The sequence below is a fragment of the Acinonyx jubatus genome, chromosome E2 (genome assembly GCF_027475565.1).
Source record: "Acinonyx jubatus isolate Ajub_Pintada_27869175 chromosome E2, VMU_Ajub_asm_v1.0, whole genome shotgun sequence".
Lineage (NCBI taxonomy): Eukaryota > Metazoa > Chordata > Mammalia > Carnivora > Felidae > Acinonyx > Acinonyx jubatus.
The window spans coordinates 26,636,139-26,647,744 of NC_069396.1; the positions used below are offsets into that span (position 1 = coordinate 26,636,139).

Below are 11,606 nucleotides of genomic sequence, written 5' to 3' on the forward strand. Positions count from 1 at the left end.
GCTCTTGTCCTGTCCCTGTGGGAGGTGACTGAGTGGGAGAAGCCAAGTGGACAGTGCAGACAAGCATTCTTGGGTCTTCTCACCAATTAGAGCAGTGCCAGTGGTGGCTCTTGGAGGCGCCTAAACACCGGCTGCTGCACCAGGCCTGACAGACGTTCTCTAGCGCATCACTGCTCACAGCGCTCAAAGCTAGTGTGTTCCCTTGCAGAGAAGGAAGGGACTCAGACTGCTTGGATGGAGGAGACAGAAGAGCTTGTAATCCTGAGGGGCTCAGCAAGGAGGTGGTTAAAGGAAAGGGAACCAGTAAGAAAAACAGTCAAGGGATAGGTCTTGAGGAGGGAACATGACTTCTTCAGAGAGTCAGGGGTACCACCTTCATGACGTGGAATGCGCCCTGAGATGGGCACTGCCCCCTGGAGTGGTTCCAGCGCCGCTGAAAGGTGGCGCCCTCAGACAGCTGCTGAGTCCCCGAGAGAGCTGGCGGCCGTGGTCTCGGTCCGCACCTACTCAGGGAAATGACTTAGGTTCTCCCAGGTGCTGCGTTGAGGATGGAAGCAAAACTATTTGGGAACACAAGCAGCAATTGGAAGAATTTTTATATATGCATTGAAGTGGTTCTAAGCCCACTTAGCAGTTTCCCTTAATGCCAGTTCAGACTGAGCGATTTGTTTGGAAACCTGTGTTCCTGCATGGGCACTCGCAGGAAAAAGCAAACTTCCCTCCTGCAGATAATAGGGGTAAGCTGGAGTTAAGTTCATTGAAATAGAAACCCTTCTAAAAGCAAAAGCAGGGTGCACGGGAGCACACGAGGAGCCAGAGGTTTTCAGTGAGCTTAATAAGTCTAAGGTGGCATAACATCCTGCTTCTAAAAATTAACCCCAGGGTGGGAATGGGGGAGGGGAGGTGGCAGTGAAACATCTGGCAGAGAAAACCAGTAATAACAAACACTTTTGAGCTCTATGGATGTGTTCATGGAAACGACGACAAGCAGGTGTTGTGGAGGCTGGGGAAAGTGATGTGATGGGTTATACAGCTGATGCCATGAGTACTTTTGTGTAGAGACTCAACAATGTGCTACAAATGTGATACTTAATCCTGAACTGCATGTATTGGGGATTGTTTGAAAAAAAAAAAAAAAAACAAACTTTCGTTGAATCAATAAATTAACAGTTTTGCACTTGCTGGCTTTTCTTGCTGTAAATGGCGACTAAGAGGTTGGGACAGAAATCTGGACACCCTGTGGAAAGCTTGGATAAATCTTCAAGAACCGTGGAGCCAACTATTTCCTTCTGTTTGCAGAACAGCAACACTGCCTGGGTTGTGATCCCTTCCAAATGATCACTTCAGACACACTTGGCCACCTCTTTGTATCACTGGATGACTGATGTCTGATTGATGTGCTGCTGCCCTTAGAGGAAAGACAAGTGTCATGTGAAACCTTGTTTTCAAAAATAAAAATGTTGATAACCACCAGATTCCCAAGCGGGAGACAAGCCACTGCTATGAGGCCCTTAAACTTGTATTTCCTGTCTCTTGGGGGAGAGGAGGGGTGCACCTTGAACTGGAAAGATGTGTGTATGGGGGTTGCAGTTCATCACCACCTTCGTGTGGAGCTTTCCTTTATCAAGAGAGGTGGGACTAGAGTGGTGTCATGTGGGGCTTGTGCTGTTTCTTGGTACTTGCTCCAGAATCCCCCTCCTAGGCACCTGCTTCTGGGATTGGCCCATTTTAGTGCACAACTTTAACCTTTGTGGCTGAGTGTTCTGCGTTTATGAAAACCTCTCCCCACTCCCATTCCTTGCATCAAGAGCGGGCACACGCTATTGTGTGTCTGCATTTGGCAGATGATGGTGTCTTTAATTAGTGTGCTTCTCACTGATGGAACCCTCAGTGGCGCTGGACGCTTGGAAATCAGTTGCTGAAGTGCTTAAAGGCAAATAGTCCTTTCTTTCTTGAACCTCACGCACCATGCGGCCTTTCTCAAGAAAGGCCTTTCTTCCTTTACCCAGAGGAAGTTTTCACGAAGCGATGTTTCTGTGACAGCTTCCCAGGGGCACAGTCCTTTTCTCTCAATGTAGTGCCGATCTGTGAGACGTTGCTTCTAGAATTCCGCTGCTGGCATCTCACCACCCACTTCACTGTGCTGGACATGGAAGGGAAAATGGGGTTTTTAGGCCATGCCTCACAGCTGCTCCCAGGGGAGAGTTAAAAATATTTGAGCTCCCTTTTTGCTCTTTGTTTATTAGTGGACTGGGCACTTTCCTGGTATAAATACAGTCCTCTGATTATTAGTCCCAAGACATCCTCAGTAAACGGGGTCAAGGCTGATGGGGACCCAGCGTTGGACTGTTGAGCCTGTCACTCAGCTTGCTCAGAACAGTCGAGAGGCCTCGGTGCTCCTAAATCTGCACTCTGAACCCAAGAGGCAGGGAGGAGACTCGGGCACACATGCTGTGTCCGGAGCTTTCCCCTCTTCCTCCCAGGAGCCTGCACCCGAAACCGCCTCTGCTAGTGGTGATCACGAGAGGAAGGAAGAGGGTATTACTCGAAACCCGAGATTGTAGAGTTAGTTCTTACCAGGTTTTCCACACAGTGGCGTGGGAAAGTCAAGCTTGCACACTGTTCCCAGCACTCTTCGAGAGAAGGAAGCCACAGGCAAGTGGAGGCCTGTCCTCACTCCGGGTCAGATTGATTAATGTCGTCTTTCCCCTCCTCCCATCTCTTTCCCCAGGTCTGTTGCGGTTCCTCCCACTTTTCCATAAGCAGAACAAGAACCAAATCAAACGTCTTAACGTGTGTAGAGCGCGATCACGTTCCGTGAGCAGACACAAAATGGTGGCAGGTTTGGCGAGCACGAACCAGACCAACCGAAGGGCAGCCCGCCACCGTATTTCAAACCTCACTTCTGAATGTAAAAGGTTCACACGCCTTTGGCTTCCTGTTGACTTCCTCCTGACCCAGAAAGCATGGGAAATGTGAAGGGTATGCAAAATGGTTGTTGGTTACTGTTGCTCTCCCGTGCCCCTTGACTCGGCCTGTGGCCACCTGTTTTTCCAGCAGACCACGTTAACTAGCCGACCACAGACTCCACAGTGGGGAACGGGGGGCAATATATGGCATGACGGGCAGTTACATATTATAATTTTAAAAGTATATATTATTGAATAAAAGGTTTTAAAAGAAACGTATGGAGAGTTTTCAGTGTGGAAGGGGCCGTTAACCAAGACCCATGGCCACAGAGGACTGAGTGAAAAAGAAGAGCAGGTTCTAGCCAGAGGAAAAGCAAGGGGAGTCCCAGAGGTGAGGAGGGCCGTTTTTAAGGAAGCTCTTGACCAGGGATGAGAAGTTGAACAGGTACGGTGAACTAATCCTGGGAATGGGGCAAACCGCAGGTGACTCTAATAGACTGGGCGAGCCAGGAAAGCCATGTTTTGCCTTGACCCTTCCTTCTAATCCAATGACTAGGCGGTAAACATCATCTCTAGTGACCTCCAGAAGATGCCTTAGCCCCTTCTTTGCTTTCCTTTTGCTGGTGTCTCCATAGTTCATTCCACTTCCCCATTTTGCCCCTCTTCCCCATGGCCCCTTCTGAAAAAGCATCTTAGCTTGGAGGCTGGTGGAGTCTGCTGTCCTCCAGCAGGCAAGGGTCAGGGGTCTCAGGGCCAGATCCGAGGGCTGCTTCTGGTGGCATTTGGAAGCTCCCTCGAGCTGGGAGGAAAAGTGGCCCACTCCGCTGTGAGAGAGGGTGCAGTGGAAGCACCAGTTGTATTTGTTGAGTGAAAACAAAGGAAACCTGCTTTACAAATGAGCCTTCCCTGGCTCCCTCAGGCCTGCCCTCTGAGGATAGCTGTGCCGTGGGGAGGTGAAGGCAGCCATAACCGGGTGGCCAGCCAGCTTGGCCTCTGGCTGTGGCCTGCGTCCTCCCACAGCCTGTAGAGAGCAGGAGCAACAGGCAGACCCCGATACCCAGGCGGCTCAGGGGTGCCCACTATTCACACAAGCCACTTGTTCCCACAACATTCCTTCTTCTGTCTTTGCTGCTTGTCCTGCACAGGTGACTGTGGGAACGCAGGTGTGGACACTCACAGTTTCTGAAGCAATTGTGGGGGGAAAGCAAAGAGGCCCCTCAGGGTCACCACGGCGTCACAGTGGCCCCTGGAGCAGCTTCTGTCGTATCCAAGCAGTTCCACAGGTGTGGGAGCCCGAGACAGTGCCTGCCCCCCCCCGGCCCCCGGACACCAGCGAGGAGGGCCCGCAGGCCCACCGCCAGCAGACTTTGTAAGGCCGACAGGACATCGAGTGGATGGACTTGGGACTTTTCCAGCACCATCACTGGCCTGGTCTTCTCAAGCAGGCACTCTCATGCCGCGGCCCTTTTGACTCCAGGCTCTGCAGATTTCTCTTGGTCTCCCAGGTCTCTGGGACAGCATCTCAATACCTCATTATAACGAGCACGTCCCCAAAGCTCCTGAGGACACGGTGCTTTGTGTGCACATGTTTATCTACAGAGCACGTTACCTCCGTGGTGACCCATTGGCATTTGAGGGCCTTCCCAGACCAGAAGGGGCTCTTCGGAGTAGATACAGTTGATTGACTTGGGAATTCTTAGATGCCATGCAGAACTCAAATGTTAGCTCCCCATTTTTCTTCCCAGGGTGCTCTCTAACTTCCCAGTGGGAAAGTCTTGTTTTCTGGAAACCCCTCAAGCATATCAGATGTTTCTTTTTTGTGGATGATTACTGTTGGGCGGAAGAGAGGTTGTAGAATGAAGGGAAAGGAGGAATTTTTGCTTAGGCTTTTTTGACCTTGAGAGAAGGGGACAAGGGACCTGCTTACCCAAAAACAGTCTATAAAACTCATCCACAAAGTGCTTGGCAATTCAGAACATCAGTTCACATCTTTCAATGGCCCTGCTTATATTTGGATTGTTTAAAGTAACATTTATTTATTCTGATTACCAAAGTAATATATGCTCATGGTAAGAAATTCTGAAAGCCTTCCCTTACCACATGCCACGCGCCCACACACACACACACACACACACACACACACACACACACACACACTACTCTTTCCTCCCTTGGAGGTAACCATAGTTAATTTTGGCGTATATCTTATAATTTACTAACATTTAAAAATCAACGATTTTTATTTTTACAGAAATGTAATCAAACCACACATTCTCTCTTTTTTGCAACTTGTGCTTTCGCTTAGTTGTGACAGTTTTACTGTTAGCACGTATAGACCTACCTCACCCCTTTTTGTGGCCGCATGGGGTTCCATTGTGTGACGTACCACAGTTGAAGCAATCCCTTCCTGATGAGAGACTTTTACCAGTACTGTTACCAGTATTGCTGCAATGAACAAATCTGCACATACATTTTTACACGGTATGTTTGTGAGATAAGATCTTAAAAAGGAAAAACTGTGCTGTATGTTTTGTTTCAGAAAGGGCACTGCTATGATTCAGAGAAAGCAGTCTTCTCTTCCCTTCTCTCACTGGTTTAGGTTGGAACTGGGATGCCTTTAGTCATGGAATTCTTGTGAGGCTCTGTTAGGCACTGGGACATGATGCCCAGAGTCTTTGCACTTTCCAGGGAAACAGGAATGTTTGAGACCTGAAAAAAAGAAAAGGTGTTGGCGCTAACATAAGAAAGTTATGAAATAAAAAACTAATAAATGTAATTACATGTCTTTCCAATCCTATGAGCTTCATTGTCATTTGCTTTAAAAAAATATTTTTCTTGGGGTGCCTGGGTGGCTCAGTCGGTTGAGCATCCTACTCTTGGTTTCGGCTCAAGTCATGATCCCAGGGTTGTGGAATCAAGCCCAACACATCAGGCTCCACACTCAGCATGGATTCTCAATGTCTCTCTGTCTCTCTGTCTCTCTCTCTCCCTCTGCCCTTCTTCCCCACTGGTGTTCTCTCATGCTTTTTAATACAAAAAATTTTTTTAATATTTTTTTCTTGATGCGTGGGTGGCTCCGCCGGTTAAGTGGCCGACCAGCTCGGGACATGATCTCACGGTTCATGAGTTCGAGCCTCGCATCAGCTCAGTGCTGACAGCCTAGAGCCTGCTTCGGGTTCTGTGTCTCCCTGTCTCTCTGCCCCTCCCCTGCTCATGCTCTGTCTCTCAAAACTGAATAAACATGGGGAAAAAAATTTTTTTTAATGTATATACTTTTTTCTTGGGGAACCTGGGTGGCTCAGTTGGTTGAGTGTCTGCTTCTTGGTTTTGGCTCAGGTCATGATCTCATAGTTCCGTGGGTTCAAGCCCCACATTGGGCTCCGTGCTAGCAGTGCAGAGCCTGCTTGGGATTCTCTTTCTCTCTCCCTCTCTCCGCCCCTCCCCAACTCGCACTGTCTCTGTCTCTCTCAAAATAAATAAACTTAGAGAAAAAAACGTAGCTTTGGAAAAATATGCATATATGTATTTTTTCTCATGATAATTAGTGGAGTCACAATTACAAAATCAAACAATTTCAAAAGCAGTTTTAAAAGATCTTTTCAAAAATTACAGGGAAAAACTTACCTTAAGTATGAAAAATGGCTACTATGGCTGCTATGTTTGAAGTGCTGTAGGGAAGCCTTCGAAAGAAAGCACGCAGGGGCTGGCAGAGGGGTGGGTGTAGAATGGATGAGCAACACTGAGGAATAAAGAAAAGCTGTTAAAATGTGCATCTCAAACGCATTGTGAAGAAGTCAGACTCAAAAGGATACTTATTCCATTTATGTGACATTCTGGAAAAGGCAAAATGTAGGAAATGGAGAACAGATAAGTCTGTGGTTGCCAGGGTTTAAGCATAGGTGATAACATGAGGAAATTTGGGGGTTGATGAAACTCTTCTGTATCTTAAATGTGGTGATGGTTATATGACTTGGTGCCTTTGTCAAAACTGTACACCGGGGCACCTGGGTGGCTCAGTCAGTTAAGCATCTGACTTCAGCTCAGGTCATGATCTCGCAGTTCGTGAGTTTGAGCCCCACGTCAGGCTCTGTGCTGACAGCTCGGAGCCTGGAGCCTGCTTCGGATTCTGTGTCTCCCTTTCTCTCGGCTCTTCCCCTGCTCATGCTCTGTCTCTCCCTTCCTCAAAAATAAATAGACACTTAAAAAAATTTAAAAAAAACTGTACACCATATACACACACACACACACATACACATATGTATGTGAGTTAAAAAATAAATTAAAAAAATAACAATAATGTGCAAGGGCCCAACAGAGTCCCATTTGAACTTCACTCTCAGATGAGCAGCGGCCTCGTCCGCCCACCACTGGCTCTTTCACTGCTATCTTCCAGGCTGAGGGTCGTCTCTGGGTGTAACCACCCGGGCTGGGACGCAGTGGTCCTCCATCTACCAGCTGGACACTCAATTTCAAGGCACTCTTCATCTTTGCTCCCAGCTAAGGGGTGATTCTCCAGGCACAACTTTGCCCACCTCATTGCTATTCCTTCCCATCTCGATCAGCAAAGAGGGGTGGGGTGTAAATGCTTCCTTGCAGTGTGTGGCGAGTCCCTTGTGTCTCTCGGAGGCCAGGTGTGCTGAGTTTCTGGGCTCTGACTGACCTGAGCAAACACCGTCCACTGGGTTTTGGTATTTTTCAGTGCCTTTGCACACTGAAAGGGATGCTTATGGTTACTGGTGTTTCAAATAATATCTTAGTTGTTTTTCTTTTTAATGTTTGTTTATTTTTGAGAGAGAGAGCCAGAACGCGAGCAGGGAGGGGCAGAGAGAGAGGGAGACAAAGAATCGGAAGCAGGCTCCAGGCTCTGAACTGTCAGCACAGGGCCTGACGCGAGGATCGAACCCACGAGCAAGCTGTGAGATCATGACGTGAGCCAAAATCGCAGCTCAAATGAATGAGCCTCCCAGGTGCCCCAATAATATCTTAGTTATTAAAGCTGTACATTTAAAATCTAATTTCTCTTGTGTTCTTAACATCAATTTACAAGTCTTGTTATAACTACAAAGTAGTTGGTTTTATGTATAAATACTTTTGCTAAATCCTTGATTGATGCTCGATCGATTCAAAACTTAATGGGTTAAACTGTAAATATTGCTTGTATGCTTAATCTAGTTTCCTTAGACCACATATTTAATCACATATTTAATCTGTTTGATTTGTACAAGCACTTCCAATATGAAAGACCTAAAATGAGATGAAATCTTCCTAAGCATTCAAATACTAACATATTTAAGTCTAAATTCACAGATTTAATAAATAAAATCTTTTAATACTTAATACATTTTAAAGTTTAATAAATCAAAATCTTTTAAACATTTAATGTTTACACACTTAAAATTTTATAAGCATTTTAAAATTAAAATCACAGGTAATTTCACATTCCTTCAAGCATTGCAAATTAAATTCAAAGCATCGGGTTCTCCAATACATTAAGGTATCTTAAATAACAAAATATCACAATAATCGGAAACTTATTCCTCTATTTGACAAGGATTACTGGTATCATGGTTTTGATTTACTTGCCATAATCTGTGTGTGACATTCTACCAAGGTAACATTCTATCTGAACTCAGGACTATGATACATTCATAGTCAGAGATTCTGGGGTTGGCCAAGTACAGGTTGCTACTTCTGCAATAGTTATATGCAAATTTCTGGTTAACAAACTAAGCCCCTTGCAATAGTAATGGGATTTTCAAGACCACCCCCAGATCCCACCTCACACAACGAGGGTCAGGATTTTGTTACCTTTTCTGAAACTCTTAATGGCCTCATGCATCAACTAAGCTTCTGCACCCACTACCCAGATTGGAATCACTTCACTGCCTCTGTAAATTCTGCTTCCTTCTTTCTTCTTTTTTTTAACTGACTCATCCACCTCATTATAATTACAGAAATCACTGAAGGAAGCTACTGATAAGCAAGATTTTTCCTGTATTTTGTCCTTACATAAATTCATGTTGATGAAGGGAAAACAATCTTAAAGAATGATAGTGTAATGCATTTTTCTGTGAGAGACATCTGTGGTTTTGGGTTAAGTTGGTCCACATCACCTTTGAAATGAAAGTATATGTCAGAGGTGATCATTTGACTCTAATCAACTCATTCATTCATCGTATACCTGCCATGATGGTGGTCCTGTGTAGGTGCTGGGATACATGCACAGAAGAAGACAGTCTGGACCTGAAAAAAGCATGCCAAAATTAAGTCTACCATGGAGTCAACTCACGAATTCATGTTCTCCAAACCTTTGATCAAATCATCTATATTATAGGGGTGTCTGGGTGACTCAGTCAGTTAAGCGTCTGAGTTCAGCTCAGGTCATGATCTCATAGTTGCTGGGTTCAAGCCCCACACTGGGCTCTGTGCTGACAGTGTGGAACCTACTTGAGATTCTCTCTCTCCTTCTGTCTCTCTGCCCCACCCCCACTTGCACACATGTGCACTCTCAGAATAAATAAAAAAAAATCATTCTTACTGTAGCCAAGGCCATGATCGCAATAAACTTTGAACCCCAACATAAGAAAGAACTAAACACAGTTCAGGTAGACACTTACTGAGAATGGGTAGTTGGGAGAAACAAGCACTTTCGTTTTATTCATCAGCTTGCTCATTGATTGTCTATCTGTTCAAGGCGCTTAAGCCCATACTTGCTCAAGGTGTTCCATTTTTTTTAAGTTTATTTATTTATTTTTTAGAGACAGAGACAGAGAGAGAGAGAGAGAGAGAGAGTGAGTGAGAGAGAGAATCCCAAGCAGGCTCCACACCATTAGTGCAGAGCCTGATGTGGGACTCCAACTCATGAACCTTGAGATCATGACCTGAGCTGAAGTCAGACGCTTGGTTAAGCAACTGAGCCACCCAAGCACCCCAAGGTGTTCCGTTTTAACCGAGGAGAGTGCATGGTTAATGAGGGACATGTGAATAGGCAGATGCATTAGGTGAGCCCCAATGCAGAGGAGAAGATCTTTATTGGTGGGTTGGGTCTGGAGCTGCTGAGACCAGGAGACACAGAACCTGTGCTGGGCCTGCAGTGACCAGGACCCCAGGTCCATGACTGATTCACTGATTCAACACATGCTTACTGCATTCCCACTTTATGCCAGCACTTTAGGTACTAGGAATACAAGACAGACCAAATTCTTTCTCCCAGAAGCTCAAAACAGGGGAAAGGAGACAGCAATAAGTAACTATATAGACTATGAAGTGGTGATAAGTACTATGGAAAGAAATAATAAAGTGGGGTAGGAGGACAAGAAGTTGGGGTTAGAGGTGCCATTTCACGCTGGTTGTCAAAGAGGTCCTCTCTGAGGAGGTAGTGTAGTGAGTTGAATAGTGTCCCCTCAAAATTCATGTCCACCCAGAACCTGAGAAATGGGCACTTATTTGGAAAGAGTGCCTTCATGGATGCAATTAGTTTAAGGTCTCAAGATGATATCATGCTGGATTCAAGGTGGGCACTAAATCCAATGACCGGTGTGCTCATGAGAGGAGAGGACACGGAAGAAAGGTATGCCAAGATGGTGGCAGAGATTGCAGTGAAGCTCCACAAGCCTAGGAGCACCTAGGGCCATCAGGAGCTGGAAGAGGCAAGGAAGATCCCTGGACATTTTAGTAACAATCAAGGGATAAATTGTTTACTGGCCTAAAGCACAGTCCCCAGCAGTCGTCCAAAAATAACAATTTCATAGAAAAAACTGTTTTTTACTTTCTACTCTAGTATGATCCACATATCCTCCCACCCCCCACCCCCCTGCCATGTCTGGAAATTCTGGCTAGATTGTTCACAGGGTTGATGTGAGGATTAAATGATTTAGGAAAGGCTAAGCTCTTAGGATGGTACCTGACACCTGATAAATGCTCAACTGACGCTAGCCATTTGTAGCCTTGTTGATGATGTTAACTGCAAACTCCTTTTCTGTCAGTCACAATACCCAGCACAGGCCTGAGCACAGAATATAATATTTAGGAAGATGCTCAGTGAGTGACTGGTCTCCAACACTTGGGATTTCTTCCACACTTGAAATATCATAGCTTATTTTGTGTCTTTTTTAAAAATGTTCTAAGTATTAATTGATTTAGAAAAACAGCTCCACCAACTCTATTTTGTTTAATTTTATTAATTCCTGTAATGTTCAGGCTTTTTTGTTCGCTAGTGCATTCAAGGTAATTTTCCTGAGAGTACAGCTTTGCATCCCACAAGATATGCAGTATACTCATAGTGACCCTGTTAATGATTAAAGCAATGCTGTACATAAGGCGCTTAGCACAGTGCTCAGTAATGTTTGGTTGCTTTAACCTTACCCTGCACACGGTGGCCAGTCTATTTGACACTCTGGTAAGCAGTTGCTTAGCAAAGCCACCTTCTGCGTCTTTCTCCACTTTACTTCTGCCCTTGTAACTCCTCCCAGTCCTTCAGGGGGCGGGGCCAGGTCTTCACGCCCCTGACCCCACCCCGCCACGTTCCCTTGACACTCTTTGCGTGCTCCACACATTCTATAATCCTGTCTCCTTCCGTTTTCTAAAAGCAGCTCTGGAATTAGGATGAGAAAAATAGTCCCTTGACAACAGAGTTCTTTCCACAAGAAGGCGGGACTGGGGCGGGGCTTAAGACCGGAAGAGACAGGAAGTCCGTGA

At 45.8% G+C, this 11,606-nt stretch overlaps 1 protein-coding gene and 1 long non-coding RNA gene across 5 annotated transcripts in view; one reads left to right on the top strand and one right to left on the bottom strand.

Moving 5' to 3' along the window:
* CSNK2A2 (casein kinase 2 alpha 2) overlaps positions 1-7,128 on the top strand; it is a 42,049-nt gene extending 34,921 nt beyond the window's left edge. For 2 of the 4 annotated variants that reach the window (XM_053211178.1, XM_053211180.1), the window contains one exon: positions 2,732-3,184. The gene's annotated coding sequence lies outside the window, so the exon portion shown is untranslated. Of the gene's footprint in view, positions 1-1,299; positions 1,431-2,731; positions 3,185-4,054 lie in introns of those variants that run through there. The other 2 variants (XR_008293836.1, XM_053211179.1) reach the window with 2 other exon arrangements.
* On the bottom strand, positions 1,128-11,566 carry LOC128313315 (uncharacterized). Its single transcript, XR_008293837.1, has 4 exons — positions 11,274-11,566; positions 9,091-9,152; positions 6,534-6,648; positions 1,128-5,618 (listed from the first exon to the last, which is right to left on the bottom strand). It is a non-coding gene; the product is annotated as an uncharacterized LOC128313315 (long non-coding RNA).
* Between the last annotated feature and the right edge of the window lie 40 nt (positions 11,567-11,606).